The following is a 14,810-nucleotide window of genomic DNA, read 5'->3' as shown; positions in this document are numbered from 1 at the left end:
GAGACAGGCCTCTCATTTCTTTGATGGTGCCTTCCTTTTCTTTCTTCTTCTTTTTTTTTAACTTTTTATTTTATGTTGGAGTAGAGCCAATGAACAATGTTGTGATAGTGCATAGCAAAGCGACTTAGCCATACATATACACGTATCCATTCTCCCCCAAATGGTGCCTTCCTTTTCTTTCTTCTTCTTTTTTTTAACTTTTTATTTTATGTTGGAGTAGAGCCAATGAGCAATGTTGTGATCGTGCATAGCAAAGCGACTCAGCCATACATATACATGTATCCATTCTCCCCAAAATGGTGCCTTCCTTTTCTTCACTGCTCCTCTGTGGCTTCTCCTTTGATACGTGCATATTTGTGTAATTAACCAGTCAAGGCTCTCAGCCAATGAGTGGCATGCGTCTCTGTTCCTATTCTACCTTCAGGCCTCCTGTGGCACCTGGGGGATGGGAGGTGCTGAACGAATGACCTTCCATTGTTTATGTCTCAACTTTCTCCCTATCACTTGCAAGGGGAAGCCGCCAGAGAAAAGAGCCCAACAGGACATTGAGGCACCCTGAGGAAATTTGAAGAAAGCTGCTTGATAAGATCTTTTTGGGGGCCCCCCTTCATGAGGACTACCCACATGGGGGCTTAGTCTTCACAATGCCAGACTTGTGTGTGGTCTGAGTTCCTTCCGTGCCCACTGCATGGCCCCCTTCCAGTCTGGGAATAGCTGGCACTGCCCCCAAGGGGGGGCCAATCTCTGCCTTCTAATAGGAGAGTTTACTTATACTTAAAGTAATTTACTTTAATGAAGAATTTACTTCTGCCATTTGCCTATTTGTTTTCTCTGTATCTTACATATATTTTTTTCCTCCATTGGTTTTGTGTGTGTGTGTGTGTGTGTGTGTGTGTGTTGATTTTTTTTGTAGTGTACATTTTGATTCCCTCTCTTTTACTTTTCTATATAATTTTTAGTTATTTTTAAGTGGTTATCTTGGGGATTGCAATTAACAATTGTTTCAATTAAACACATTTTGTTTGAATAATATCAGCTTAGCATCAACAATATAGAAATACTCTGCTTATATACCTTTCCATCCTTTACCCTTTATATCATTATTGTCACAGATCATTTTCCCATTGACATTGATTTATAATTATTGCTTTATGTATTTGTCTTTTAAATCATTTAGGAAAAAAAGAGGTGTTACAAACCTAAAAACAATAATATCAGCCTTTATATTTACCTATGTAGTCACCTTTGTCATTGTTCTTTATTTTTTCTAACTTTGAGTTAATGTCTAGGGTTTTTTCATTTCGGCATGAAGGACTCCCTTAGCATCTCTTATAGGGTAGTTCTACTGGTAATTCACTCCCTCAGTTTTTGTTAATCTGGAAATATCTTAATTTCTTTCATTTTTAAAAGATGGTTTTGCTGGATATAGAATTATTGGTTGACAGTTCTTTTCTTTCAGGACTTTAAATATGCCATACCCTGTCTTCTGGCTTCCATGGTACTGATGGAAAAATCAGCTGTTAATCTTACTGAAAATCTCTTGTACATGATGAGTCTGTTCTCTCTTGTTGCAGTAAACATTCTCTATGTTTGGGCTTTGATAATTTACTATAATGTGTATTGGTGTGCATGTCTTATCCAACTTGGTATTTGTTGAGCATCTTGAATGTGTATATGCATGTGTTCCATCAGCTTTGGGAAATTTTTGGCCATTATTTCCTAAGAATTCTTTCTGTCCCTTTTTGTTCCTTTCTGTCTTCTCTTAGAATTCTATTATGCATATGTTGGTATTTTTGATGGTGTTCTGCAAGTCCCTCAGGCTTATTAACTGTTCTCCATTCTTTTTTCTTTCTGTTCCATAGACTGGATAATTTCAGTTGCCTTATCTCCAGGTTCATCAGTCCTTTCTTCTGCCTGCTCAAATCTGCTGTTGAATACCTCTAGTTATTTTTCATTGCCAGAATTTTGGTTTGATTCCTTCTTATAATTTTATCTCTTTATTGATATTCTCATTTTGCTCACATAGTTTTACTGATTTCCTTCAGTTCTTTTCCATGGTTTCCTTTAAGTGACTGAGCATATTGAAGACAGTTTGTTTAATGTCTTTGACTAATATTTCCAATGTCTGGGCTTCCTCGGGATGGTTTCTGTCAAATACTTTCCTGTGAATGGACTATTCCTCTGTATGGTTTGTTTTTTTGTTGTTGTTGAGAGTTGGGCATTCTGAATATTATAATGTGTTTACTCTGGAAATTTGATTCCTCCACTCATTAAGGACTGCTGAGTTTATCTTGTTGAGGGCTGACCATCATTTAGTGACTTTTCTAAATACACACAAATATGTATATACACACACATATATAAAGATAAATGAAACTAAATGGAAGTAAGGAAGTATGTTTCACTTGAAGTGGTAAAATGTTAATACCTATAGATCATAAGTATACATCCTTACTTCCTTTTAGTTCTATTTACCTTCCCTATTTAAAAAAATTGTTGTTTTTGATATCAGATCATTTCTGTTTTAGTCATCAAGTATGATTTATAAGTTCTTTAGAGAGAAGTATAATCTATTGTATATATTTATATTTCTGCTCTTACTGTTTTTCTTTTTTACTTCTTCTTTGATCATTTTTTTGGTGTTTGAAGTACTACCCTTAGTCTATCTTTAAGTTTAGGTCTGTTAATGACAAATTATTTTAGCTTTCTTTCATTTACAAATACCTTTATTTCCACTTTGTTCCTGAAGGATAGTTTCACTGAATATAGAAAATTACATTTGGGAGGAGTTACATCAGCATCATGGCATAGTAAGATGCTCACTTTGCCTCTCCCCCTTCAATCTATAGGCAGTAAAACATACATAACTCATAACTCAAAGGTGCCTCTGCCCAACACACCAGGATGCCAGAGAATTCCACACATCTGTACATCTAAAGGTGGATGGATTGGAACACATAGAGGAAGTGGAATCAGGGAACAGTGGAGGTGGTACCTGCAATCCTGGTCCCCTGGCTATGGCTGCTGAACCACAGTCCTAAGGAACCCAGGAGGAGCAGGGGAGGTGGTTGCCCAGGACTCTGGCCTCCTGGCTGCAGTAGCACTTGCAGCTTTGGTAACTGGGTAACAGCAGCAGTTGGGCCTGGGACCCTATCCCTTCAGCACCCCCACCCCCATTGGTGGAGCCTGTGAACCTGACAACACTTGACACAGCAGAGGCTCCTATGACTCGGGCTACCCTCCCACACTCCCTCTCCCCTCATGGAGGTGGAGCCTGCGACCCAGGAGATCATGGATGTGGTGGAAGAGCCTACTGTCTTGGTGCCCCAGGCAGTGACACCAGCGACACTGGCAGTGGCAAGGCACCAATTACCCCAGAGCAACAAGCAGTGATGAAGGCTCTCCACGACACCTCTGACCCAGATGGTGGAGAGCTGGAAAGTGCGACTCTCAATTATAAGCAGAGGTGGCTCAGGTAAGAGAAACTAAAACCGTATGCTACAGCACCACCTACTACAAAACAAAAGAAAGGCCTCTAATTTCTAACCTGTTGAATCCTTAGAATCAAGTTAAAAAAAAAGCTTTATCTAAAGAAGAAAGATGTTCACTACTTTGGATGTGCTGGCAGACAACTCACCAAGCACCACAAAGAACCACAGGAACACTATACAACAAAAAGAAATTGACAATTCTTCATAAATCAAACTTAAAGTCATGGAATACTGCGATAAAACTGTTAGAGAATTCAAAACAGCTGTCATGAAGCTGTCATAGTTGTCAATGAGCTACCAAAAAACCAGAAAGATAGCCCAATGAGCTCAGGAGTAAAATTAATTAACAGAAGGAATAGTTTACCAAAGACTCTGAAACTCTAAAAAAGAACAAAACAGAAATTCTGGAGCTGAAACTCTCAATAAGCAAGATGAAGAATATATTAGAAAGCACTAGAAACAGAGCAGACCTTATGGAAGAGATAATTAGCTGAGCTCAAAGATAGAAATCTAGAAATGATGCAAGCAGAAGAAGAAAGAGAGTTAAGACCCCCCCCCCAAAAATGAGAAAATTCTACAAGTGCTATCAAACTCTTTTAGAAAGGGTAACATTATGGTAATGGACACCCCAGAAAGAGAGAGAGGGAGAGGGAAGGAGATAGTTTATTTAAAGAAATAATAGCTGAGGACTTCCCAAACCTGAGGAAGGAACTAGATATACAAGTCCATGAAGCTAAGAAAACACCTAATTACCTCAATGCAAAGATAGTTTATTCAAAGAAATAATAGCTGAGAACTTCCCAAACCTGGGGAAGGAACTGGATATACAAGTCCATGAAGCTAAGAAAACACCTAATTACCTCAATGCAAAAAGACCTTCTCTAAGATATATTAAAAGTATCAAAAGTCAATTACAAAGAAAGAATTTTAAAGGCAGCCAGGGGCCAAGGGATGGTGGCCTACAAAGGAACCCCCATTAGGTCATCAGCAGATTTCTCAGCAGGAACTTTACAGGCCAGGAGGAAGTGGAATGACATTCTCAAAATACTGAAAGATAAAAACTGTCATCCAAGAATACTCTATCCAGAAAAGTTTTCCTTTAGATATGGAGGTGAAATAAAGGATTGAGACAAACAGAAACTGAGGGAGTTCATCAACACTAGACTTGTCTTACAAGAAATGTTGAAAGGAACTCTTCTATGAGGGATGAAAAGGCAAAAGTACACAAAACTTTGAGTAAGGTGATAAATAGCATCAGAACATTGCAACTCTTTAGCAGAATAGGTTTTTTAAACACTTTATTATAGCATAAAAACTAAAGGGGAAAAAAAGCAGAAAAAATAACTATAGCTATTTCAATTTTGTAACAAACTCACAACGTAAAAAGGAATAATTTGAGACAAAAAAGGAGAGGAAGAGGAAAATGATGAAACCCATATAGATGAATGAACATAAGATGTTATCAGCAGAATCCAAAACAATTAAGAAAATGGCAATAGGTACATACATATTGACAAGTACCTTAAATGTAAATGTATTAAATGCTCCAAACAAAAGATATAGACTGGCTGAATGGATACAAAAATAAGACCTGTATATATGCTGTCTATAAGAGATCCACTTCACACCTAGGGACACATAAAGACTGAAAGTGAGGGGATGGAAAAATGTATTCCATGCAAATGGAAATCGAAAGAAAGCTGGAGTAGCAATACTCATATCAGACAAAATAGACTTTAAAATAAAGACTGTTACAAGAGACAAAGGAAGACACTACATAATGATCAAGGGATCAATCCATCAAGAGGAAGATAAAACAATTGTACATATATATGCATCCAACATAGGAGCACCTCAATATATAAGGCAAATACTAACAGCCATAAAGGGAGAAATAGACAGTAACACAAAAATAGTGGAGGACTTTAACACCCCACTTTCATCAAGGACAGATCATCCAGACAGAAAATCAATAAGGAAACACAGGTCTTAAATGACACATTAGACCAGATGGACTTAATTGATATTTATAGAGCATTCTATAGATAGATTACTAACAAAATTCTGAAGATTCCTTTATTTATATTTGTCTATTTTTCATTGAAGTGTAGTTGATTTACAATGTTTTGTTAGTTTCAGGTGTACAGCAAAGTGATTCAGTTATACATACATATACATCTATTCTTTTTCAGATGCTTTTCCCTTATAGGTTATTACCAAATATCGAGTATAGTTCCCTGTGCTATACAGTAGGTCCTTGTTGGTTATCTATTTTATATATAGTAGTGTGTATATGTTAATGCTAACTTCCCAATTTATCCCTCCCCCCTTTCCCCTGTGGTAAGCATAAGTTTATTTTCTATGTCTGTGAGTCTGTTTCTGTTTTGTATATAAGTTCATTTGTATCATATTTTTTTTTAAGATTCCACATATAAGCAATAGCATATTCTAGGATATTTGTCTTTCTCTGTCTGGCTTACTTCACTTAGTATGATAATCTCTAAGTCCATCCATGTTTCTGCAAATGGCATTATTTCATTCTTTTTTATGGCTAATATCCCACTATATATATATATATACTACAACCTCTTTATCCATTCATCTGTTGATGGACAGTTAGGTTGCTTCCATGTCTTGGCTATTGTAAACAGTGCTACTAAGAATATTTGGATGCATGTATCTTTTTGAATGAGAGTTTTCTCCAGATATATGCCCAGGAGTGGGATTGTAGGATCATATGGAAACTATTTTTAGTTTTTTAAGGAACCTCCATACTGTTCTCCATAGTGGCTGTACCAATTTACATTCCTACCAACAGTGTAGGAGGGTTCCTTTTTGAAGATTCATATTTTAAAAAAATTTGAGAAAATTCTCAGCCACTTTCTTTTCAAAAATTGTGTCTCCTCCATTCTGTCTGTCCTCTCCCCTGGAACTTCTGTTCAGCGGATGTTGGACCTTCACATTCTCTACCTCACGTTTCTTAACCTCTTTGTCATACTTGCCATCTTTTGATCTTCGTTCTTACTTTCTCCAGTTTACTACTTTTCTCTTCAAATATATCTAGTTTGCTATTGAACCTGTCTTTTTGGATTTTTGATTTGAATTAATATATTTTTCATTTCAGGAAGTTCTATTTGCATACCTTTCAAAATTCTATACTTTAAAAGAATTATATCATCTCCATATTTTTGAGTCCTGTGTAGATATAAAGACTTTAGCCTATCTAATTAGCTGGATCTAAAAACCTCTTAACCCACTAACCGGACAGTCACTGCATCAGCTTATATAGTTCAGGGTGCAATTTTTTAGTTCTCCTTTTGTTTCTGAGATGTAAAGATTTTCATTTATTTCTTATGAGCCCAGTTATGCATTTAAAAATTGTTATACTTAATCTAGTATTTCTTGATTTTTGTATTAGAAGAGTTTTGGGATTATTCTAGTCCACCATCTTATAGCACCTGGAAATCAGTGTATTCTGTTCATGTGTGGAGACTGAGTGGGGAAGTGGCTTGGTCAAGATCAACAAACAAGCAAGACAGCCGTAGAGCTTAAAAAAGAACTTGTTATCTCCTAGCATATAATACATAAAACGATGTTTCACTTTTTGGATCATTGAGACTCAAAGACTTAGTTTCCTGAGAGTGAGTAACTGGGCCCATCTCTTTAAACTTTTGTGGTTTATAATATATTATCCATCCATCCCTCCATCTATCCAGCCCTTCCTTCCACAAGCTGTGGCATGCTGGCCACGTGCCTGACTGTGGCAGAAAGGAGGCACTCTCTCTCTACTGAAGGAGCTCACGGTCTGGTAGTGGAGAGAGAGAGAGTAGTAAGCAGAGTCCAGGACCAGACAAGAAAGGCTCTGATGCGTAAGCCCAAGGGAGTGCTGAGCACCAGGGGAAACCCAGGATCAGGAGACGGTTGGGAAAGGTGGTCATGACTAAGTAAGGTCAGACCTGGAGTGTGAGTCTGAATTGTTCAGGCACAGGAGAGGTGGGGAGAGTTTTCTCACCTGAGCCTGGGGACTGCACAACCCTGAGTGAGGATGGACCTCCAGGTGTGGATGGGGAGTGAGAGTAGAGAAGATCAGGGAGGCCATCGGAGGCCATCAGAAGACTCTAGATTTTATCTGAGGCCCAGAGGACCCACTGAAGGATGTGAAGGGAGTGGAGAGGGGACTGAAGCGAAGGCCAGTGAGCTGCTGGGTCTGGGACGGGGGCCCGTTGGGGGCAGGGTCAAGTGGGGGGGCATGCTGGGGGCAGAGCAATAGTACCAGTGGAGGCAGGCAAGGCAGGGCAGGGGAGGGCAGGGCAGGGAAGGGCAGGGCTGGGAGGGGAGGAGAGGGACGTAGCCCCGGAGACTGCAGGTTTGTGCCCAAGCGCTCTCTCCACCACAGTGCCCGGGTGCCCTGCTCTTTTCGCCAAGCATCTCCACACCGTAGGCCGGTCACATGGCTGGTTTCCCACCTTGTCTGCAGTGTCCTCCCAGCTCTCCTCACCAGGCTGGGAGGAGGGCACGTGACTGTCTTCCTTAACCTTCATGGAACCTCCCTGCCAGGATCCAGAGAGGGGTTATGGTGGGGCTTTCCAGTGCTTTTCCCAGAGAACACAGAACAAGCCTTCGAGCCGAGCTTAAGTCAGTACCATGGCTGACACACCTATGCCGGCAGGGCTACTGGTGGCCTGCTCCCTCGGCCACATTCTGTCCCCATTTCCTGGCTGCCCAGGCTCAGCACTCTCTTCTGTGGGAGAGATGCCTGTTTTTCTTTCACCTGGGTGTCTGAAATTATGGCCTCTCCAAGTAGGCAAGACACAACATGATGGGTGCTCTCACTGGCCATGCAGTTAGGGACCAGCCGTCACCCCGTGGCTGGGTTGGGGAGCCCTTCTGCTGACCCATTAAGGGGACTGAGAGACGCTTCAGGGATGTGGAATCATCTACAATGAAAACAGATAAATTAAATGATGTTTATGCTTGTGCTCATTTAAGCTCCAAAGATGAATTGCTTAAAAAGCAGCCACATACATGGACATATATACACTACTAGATGTAAGGTAGATAGCTAGTGGGAAGCAGCCGCATAGCACAGGGAGATCAGCTCGGTGCTTTGTGACCACCTAGAGGGGTGGGATAGGGAGGGTGGGAGGGAGGGAGATGCAAGAGGGAAGAGATATGGGAACATATGTATATGTATAACTGATTCACTTTGTTATAAAGCAGAAACTGACACACCATTGTAAAGCAATTATACTCCAATAAAGATGTTAAAAAAAAAAAGAAATATATGAAAATACTCAAACAAAATGAACCTGCTTCACAGTGGTTAATTTGCAGATATTTACATTTGCAATAGTTGCCAATATATGTTTAAAGTCTTAATTCTTGGAATATCAAAGGATATACAGAAAGAGCTATTCAGTTTCTCCCTTCATGTTGTGGTAACAACAGGCTCTTTCTATGTGGCTCACTTTCTGGAAGTAGTTGTAAGCAAACCTATAAAATTTAATAGTTTGTTCTTTTTTTTTTTTTTTTTTTGCGATACGCGGGCCTCTCACTGTTGCGGTGTCTCTCATTGCGGAGCACAGGCTCTGGACGCGTAGGCTCAGTGGCTATGGCTCACAGGCCCAGCCGCTCCGCGGCATGTGGGATCCTCCCGGACCGGGGCATGAACCCGTGTCCCCTGCATCGGCAGGTGGACTCTCAACCACTGCGCCACCAGGGAAGCCCTGTTCTATTTTTTAATCCTATAAATTAATTCACGGGTCATACACATTTTATGACAAACTACCACTGAGATTCAAAAATTTTGTAATGTGGCAACTTCTTAGATGTACAGTCTTCTAAACTGTCATTAAAATCTGGTTGACGTTTTACGTCTTAAAAAAAAAAGCAGCCACATAAATCTCGGAAGAGGAAGAGTCAAGATTAATTGAAATAGTAAATCAAATTATGGGCGTGCGGGAGAATGCATTTCGAGTGCATTAGTCACCTGCTCACTAAAGCAGCACTGTTTAGGATGCTGACTTACAAATGGAAAGGGGGATACTGGGGCATCAGGTTGCTTCAGTGTGCTGCCAAATTAGAAGATTCCTATGAGAAAGAGTCATTCTTTGGCATTTGTCTAAGTGTAGAATCAGCTGAGTTCCTGTTTTTCCCAGTTCTCTTAATCTGAAGCTATGGGAGCTGTGCTCTGGCCAGCTGGACACGCAGGCCAATAGCAAATGCAGGACTCCCCAAAATATCATTTCACCGAGATGAGTCCACAGAAGGCCCCAGTGATAGATGGGTGTTTACATCTGAACCCCTTCCTGTGCCAGCATTCCCTGCCGTATTTTTTCTCCTAAGGAAAGACCGTTTAACATGCTTAATTTTTAATTTATCGCCTGCTCAATCTCACTGGAAGGTAAACTCCCTGAGGGCCAAGGGTTTGTCTGTTTCATGCCCTGCCCGGCACTTTCCCTAGATAGGCCTGGCGCATCACAGATACTGCCTGAGCATTTGTTGACTGACTGATGAAGCACAGCCCCTGCTGTGAGGACCTGCCCTGTCCATCGCTGCCCTGGCCTCAGCACATTCTGCTCTCACTGCAGAGGCCGCTTGCCTGGGTTGGGCCAGTTTACGATGTCACTCCATAGGGATTAAGGAATATGCCTGGCTGGGGGCATTCACATAGGCAGGGAAGAGAAGAGAAGCCAGAAAAGAGGAGGCCTGGGTCCACTGATCTTCCCATTTCTCCATTGGGGCGGGTTCCAAGGCCAGGTGCTGTTGTGTTTCAGTGGAGGGAGCCCTGCCCTGCCGATGTCCCTCCCGTAGGGCGAGCGTGAGAGCAGCCTTCTCCATGGGTGTGAGTAGACACGCTCGGCACCACGTGGTCTGGGCTGGGCTGCCAGCTGTTGACAGGAGCTGTCTGGGAATACCACTACCTGGAAACTGCAGCCTGGCAGGAAGCTGAGCAGGGCTAATCCCCTCCCACGGGGATCTGGGTACCTGGTGACCCCTGGCTCGCTGCCCAGGGTCACCTTTGGAAAATCCTGCTTGTTGTCCCGCGTTTTGTGGTGAGGAACCGAGGCGCAGAGAGCCGCACACGTTGCTCAAGGTTGTGTAACTTCAAGTGGCAGATGTGCGTCCAGATTTGACACCCAAGACTGTTGCCGTCTGACTGAGCCATCCTGCCCAGACTCCTCCAAGCTGCTCAACAATCTTGGGAGAAACGCGATGTCACCACTGGGTTACCTCTGGGGGCCCTCGTGTCTGTGGTCTGGACACATCTGCTGTGGGGGAGGGAGAAATGTCAGTGTCGGCCCGGGGCCTGGGGTTCTTCCTGCCCCCTCTCATTTGCTCCTGGTGGCTGTACAGCTGAGGTTCAGCCACTTGCCTGGGTTCACGCAGCGAGAGATGGTGGGCCAGCGTCGATCTCAGGCCCCTGCCCTGAGAGGTGTCTGCTTTGCACTTGCGCTGTCCTGTGGCAGGATGCTGCGGCTTCTGCGGGTTTTCATGTCACTCAAGCTCCTGCACGGTGATGCCTCGTGAGCACCGGCAGGGCCACGTTTTCCTCTGCCTCCACCCCCTGGGCAGTGTCCAGGCGAGGCTGCCACATGCAGCCTGCTGTCCAGATGTGACTGACCTTTGGTAGTTTGGGGCTGTCGTCTCAGCTTTGACACCACTGGGAACTAGGCCCTCCAGTGCAGCAACAGGCTCATGGACCAGCTTCTCCACTGAAGAAGCCAGAGGGGCTAAACATTAACGGAGTGAGGCACAAGGACCAGCAGTGCCCACATGAATGCATGGCACACATGCGGGGGTCATACGCACACACGTCAGCACAAGGATGTATGCGTGCCCTGTGATTAAATACATGCTTAGATTCACACATGCCGGGTGCCTGTGTCTGTGCATGTAGGCACACACACACACACACACACACACACACACACACACACACACACACACACACACACACACAGCCAAACCGACACGCCCAGAAGGAGCATTGTGTGGAGATGATCTCGTTTGGTTCCTATATCTGTTAACTTTTGATTCCTTCCCTTGGGAAATACATCAGACCTTAATGCATGATTGAGCAAAATGCTCTGGACTCCAGTCCTGAGAATCGCGTTGGCCTTGGTCAGGGTTACCCACGTCCAGGGAGTTAAGCTGCTCAGGCCCCAGGCCACCAGTCCACTCTGCAGTGTGGGTCCATGCTTCTGCCTGGGGCCTGCCGCGAGCCCCTCCCCCTCCTCCCCCAGGCGCAGCCCTGGTGGGTCCCGCGGCCGCCTCCCCTGTGCCGCCATGTGGGGTTCCCACTGTGCACACTCTTCAGAGAAGGGGCCGTGCTCCCCATGGGTTGCTTTCCTGGCTCTGTTGCCCCTGGGCACTCTGCCACAGTTTAATTTATTCTAAGAAGGAAATAATGACACCACGTCCGTGGGGTCATGGTGAGGAATAAACGGAAGTCCTTTTGTAGAGAATCATAAATCCTCTGAGCTTTATGAGAGGCGGCAGGTCCCAGGAAGGAACTGCTCTTCTGAGGAGGCTGTTTCCCTTTCCCCCCATCGTGATCCCTCCTGTCCCCTCTGTGCCCCACGCCGGGCCGGGGAGGGTGGCCTCTGCACACACCCCGGGTGCCCTTGCCTGTTGGCTTCCAGGTGGGTTTGGCCATCGAGGGACCCAGACAGGCATGGTGGTGCGAGGAAGGAGGGTAGGGGTATCTCTTCCCCATCTCCTCCTGCCAGCCCCGCTCCGGTGCTTCCTGCCTCCCCCTCCCCCTGCCCCGAGGGCCAAAATGCCGCGCCGCCCACCCCCCACCCCGCCGTGGTGGCCTCCGGGGGCGTGTCCTGTGCATCCTCAGGTCCACAGATGGGAGGAGCTTGCTCCCGCTGGGATGGGGAGAGCGGAGCCCCGGCGACGGTCGGGCTGGAACGATGAGGTTCGAGGCGCAGGGGCTGTAGCGGGAGGTCAGAAGGTAGAACCAGTCCTGGGACGTGGCGCTATTGTACTTCTTTGCCTGGGGTGGGCTGGTGTGAGCAGCTGAGCGGCTGCCCAGCTCTTGCTGGGGATCGCACAGGGTTCTGGACGGGGCCACGGGGCAGCAGGTGGTGAGAAGTGGAGAAGCCATACCCCTGCTGGGCCACCTTGCCCGAGGGGAGTCCAGTCCTGTATGGAGACCTGGGAGCTGACCCTTTCTCTGCGGGGGTCTTCCCATGGCCTCTCCTACTTTGACAGGTCCTGACCAAGCCCTGCTCTCCGGGCAGCCTGCCACAGGGATGGCGCGCCCCTCTCTCCCAATACCCAGCCCCACCCATCCCAAAGCCATCGCGGGGCTTTGCCTGTCCTCACATGCTGGAAAGATCCAAGGCTCCTTACCAAGAGGTTTTCCAGCCCAGTGGTAACAACAAACAAGCAAATAAGACCTGTGGGCATGGGAAATAAGATGGACCAGTGTGAGGGGCTCCACACACAGAGCGCACACCATAGGGCCTGTCCAGGGGCTTCCTTCTGGCCAAAGGAAAGAGGAAAAGTGACTGGAATTTGTTTCCCTGCAAGGCTAAGGCTCCTTTGGCCTCCATATGTTTCCCCTTCATCTTGGCACGAGGTTTTTTTTTGCAGGCTGTTATAACTGAGGCCAAGGCTGTGGGAGGCACCCAGGTCAGGTGAGGCCCTGGCACGGACAGCGCTACGTGCCCAGGGCCGGAGCCCCTGACTTGAGACCTCCTTGCTGCACCAACAGCGAGGCCTCTGCCGTCTCCCTTCTTCACGAGGCGTGTTGTGTGACAAGGGTGGGAGAGACAAAGGAGCTGAACTCAATTCAGAGATTATAAAAATGTCGCGATGGGAGATTATATTTCTGCTTTTAAATCCTTAAACAAAACGGACCTCTTTGAGCAACGGGACCCTGGTCCGTCCCTATGGTGCCAGCAGGCCTCAGCGACATAGGGGGGCTGGGCCGACGTCTGCCTCCGGGGTGGGGGGCCCTTGGTGCCAGCCACAGTGTCCCAGGAGTTAAAGCCAAGCAGGTGCCTCTGTGTGTCTCTGTGGACGGCACCCGTGCCATCACCTCCCACGAGGGATGCAGCTGCATTCCTGGGACAGGCCTTAGGCTGCCCAGTTCACAGAGCCCCAGATAGCGCTGCAGCGGACAGCAGGCCTGCGGGAAGAGGCAGGAGCAGAGAGCCTTAGGGGTCCCCCTGCTGGCACCCCGAACCGCCACACCCACTTTATCCAGATCCATGCCGCTCATTCCTGTTTCATATGTGGTGCTTCCTTTTAAATCTTCATATGGAGAAGAAGTCCGCCGCTGAAAGTGCCCAGAGCACTGCGGGCCCCACGGGCAGGCTGCCAGCCAATCCCCAGTTGAGCCACGTGAGCATCACTTCTCCCCATGCCTCCGGGCACCATTCGGGCACCAGAACAGGCAGCACCACATTTGGGGCGGAAGGCCAGTGCCCTTGGTTGACCCACGTTGGCCTGCTCTGCCCTCATCCTCTTCCCCTTCCCCCTTCCTGCCCTGCTGGGCCCAGTGGAATGGGCTGCCTGGGGACATGGGAGGGCCCCTCGTGGGGCAGGCACGACACGTGGGGTTGGATGCCACGGGGTGGATTCAAAGACTGTAGAGAGCCTTTTGTGGGAGTACCTTTGAGGCTCCCTCTGTGGATAAATGTGGAAAAGTTGCTTCACGAGTTTGATAATCAGGTCAGAGTCATTTTTCTGTGTAGCCAAAACTGTCTGCATCCATAGCTTACTATAAAATATAGGTATCGGGAGGCAGGCCGTTTCCTATTTGTGCATATTTCTGTATCACCTTGTGACAACCTCATAAATACTGTTGAAGGATGGCAGCTTGACTGAAAACTTCTTCGCATCATGGTAAATGGCCCTTCCCTGACAAGCATAAGACAGCAGAGGGTGGAGTGTCTGTGCGGTCAGAGCGGGGCTCAGGTGCTTACTTCTGAGGGAGGGGCCTCAGAGCTGGTGGGGACGGATGCTCCCTGGGGGTGGAGGTGCTGGGGCCCTGGGAGCCGGGTGAGAGCTAGCTTGGCGTTCATCTGGTGCCTGCCTGATCCTTGGGTCCCGGTGCTCTCTGAGAGTTTGCCCAGGGAATGGGGAGCCCAGCTGCCGCCAGGACCCTGCAGGGTGCGTCTCCCCAGGACACTGGGCTGCGCCCTCCACTGCCTGAACGTGGAGCTGTGAGGCTGAGCCACGGCCGTAAGCTTTTGCAGCTGTGGTCGCCTGCGCGCTCCTGCTAAAGTTGCTGGAGGCGTAGAGGAGGGGATTGCTGCGCACTTAGACAGTGACTGGCGAGTAGGAACAGCTCACCATGGC

The sequence above is a fragment of the Pseudorca crassidens genome, chromosome 6 (genome assembly GCF_039906515.1).
Source record: "Pseudorca crassidens isolate mPseCra1 chromosome 6, mPseCra1.hap1, whole genome shotgun sequence".
NCBI lineage: Eukaryota > Metazoa > Chordata > Mammalia > Artiodactyla > Delphinidae > Pseudorca > Pseudorca crassidens.
Note: the sequence above shows the minus strand (reverse complement) of the source record.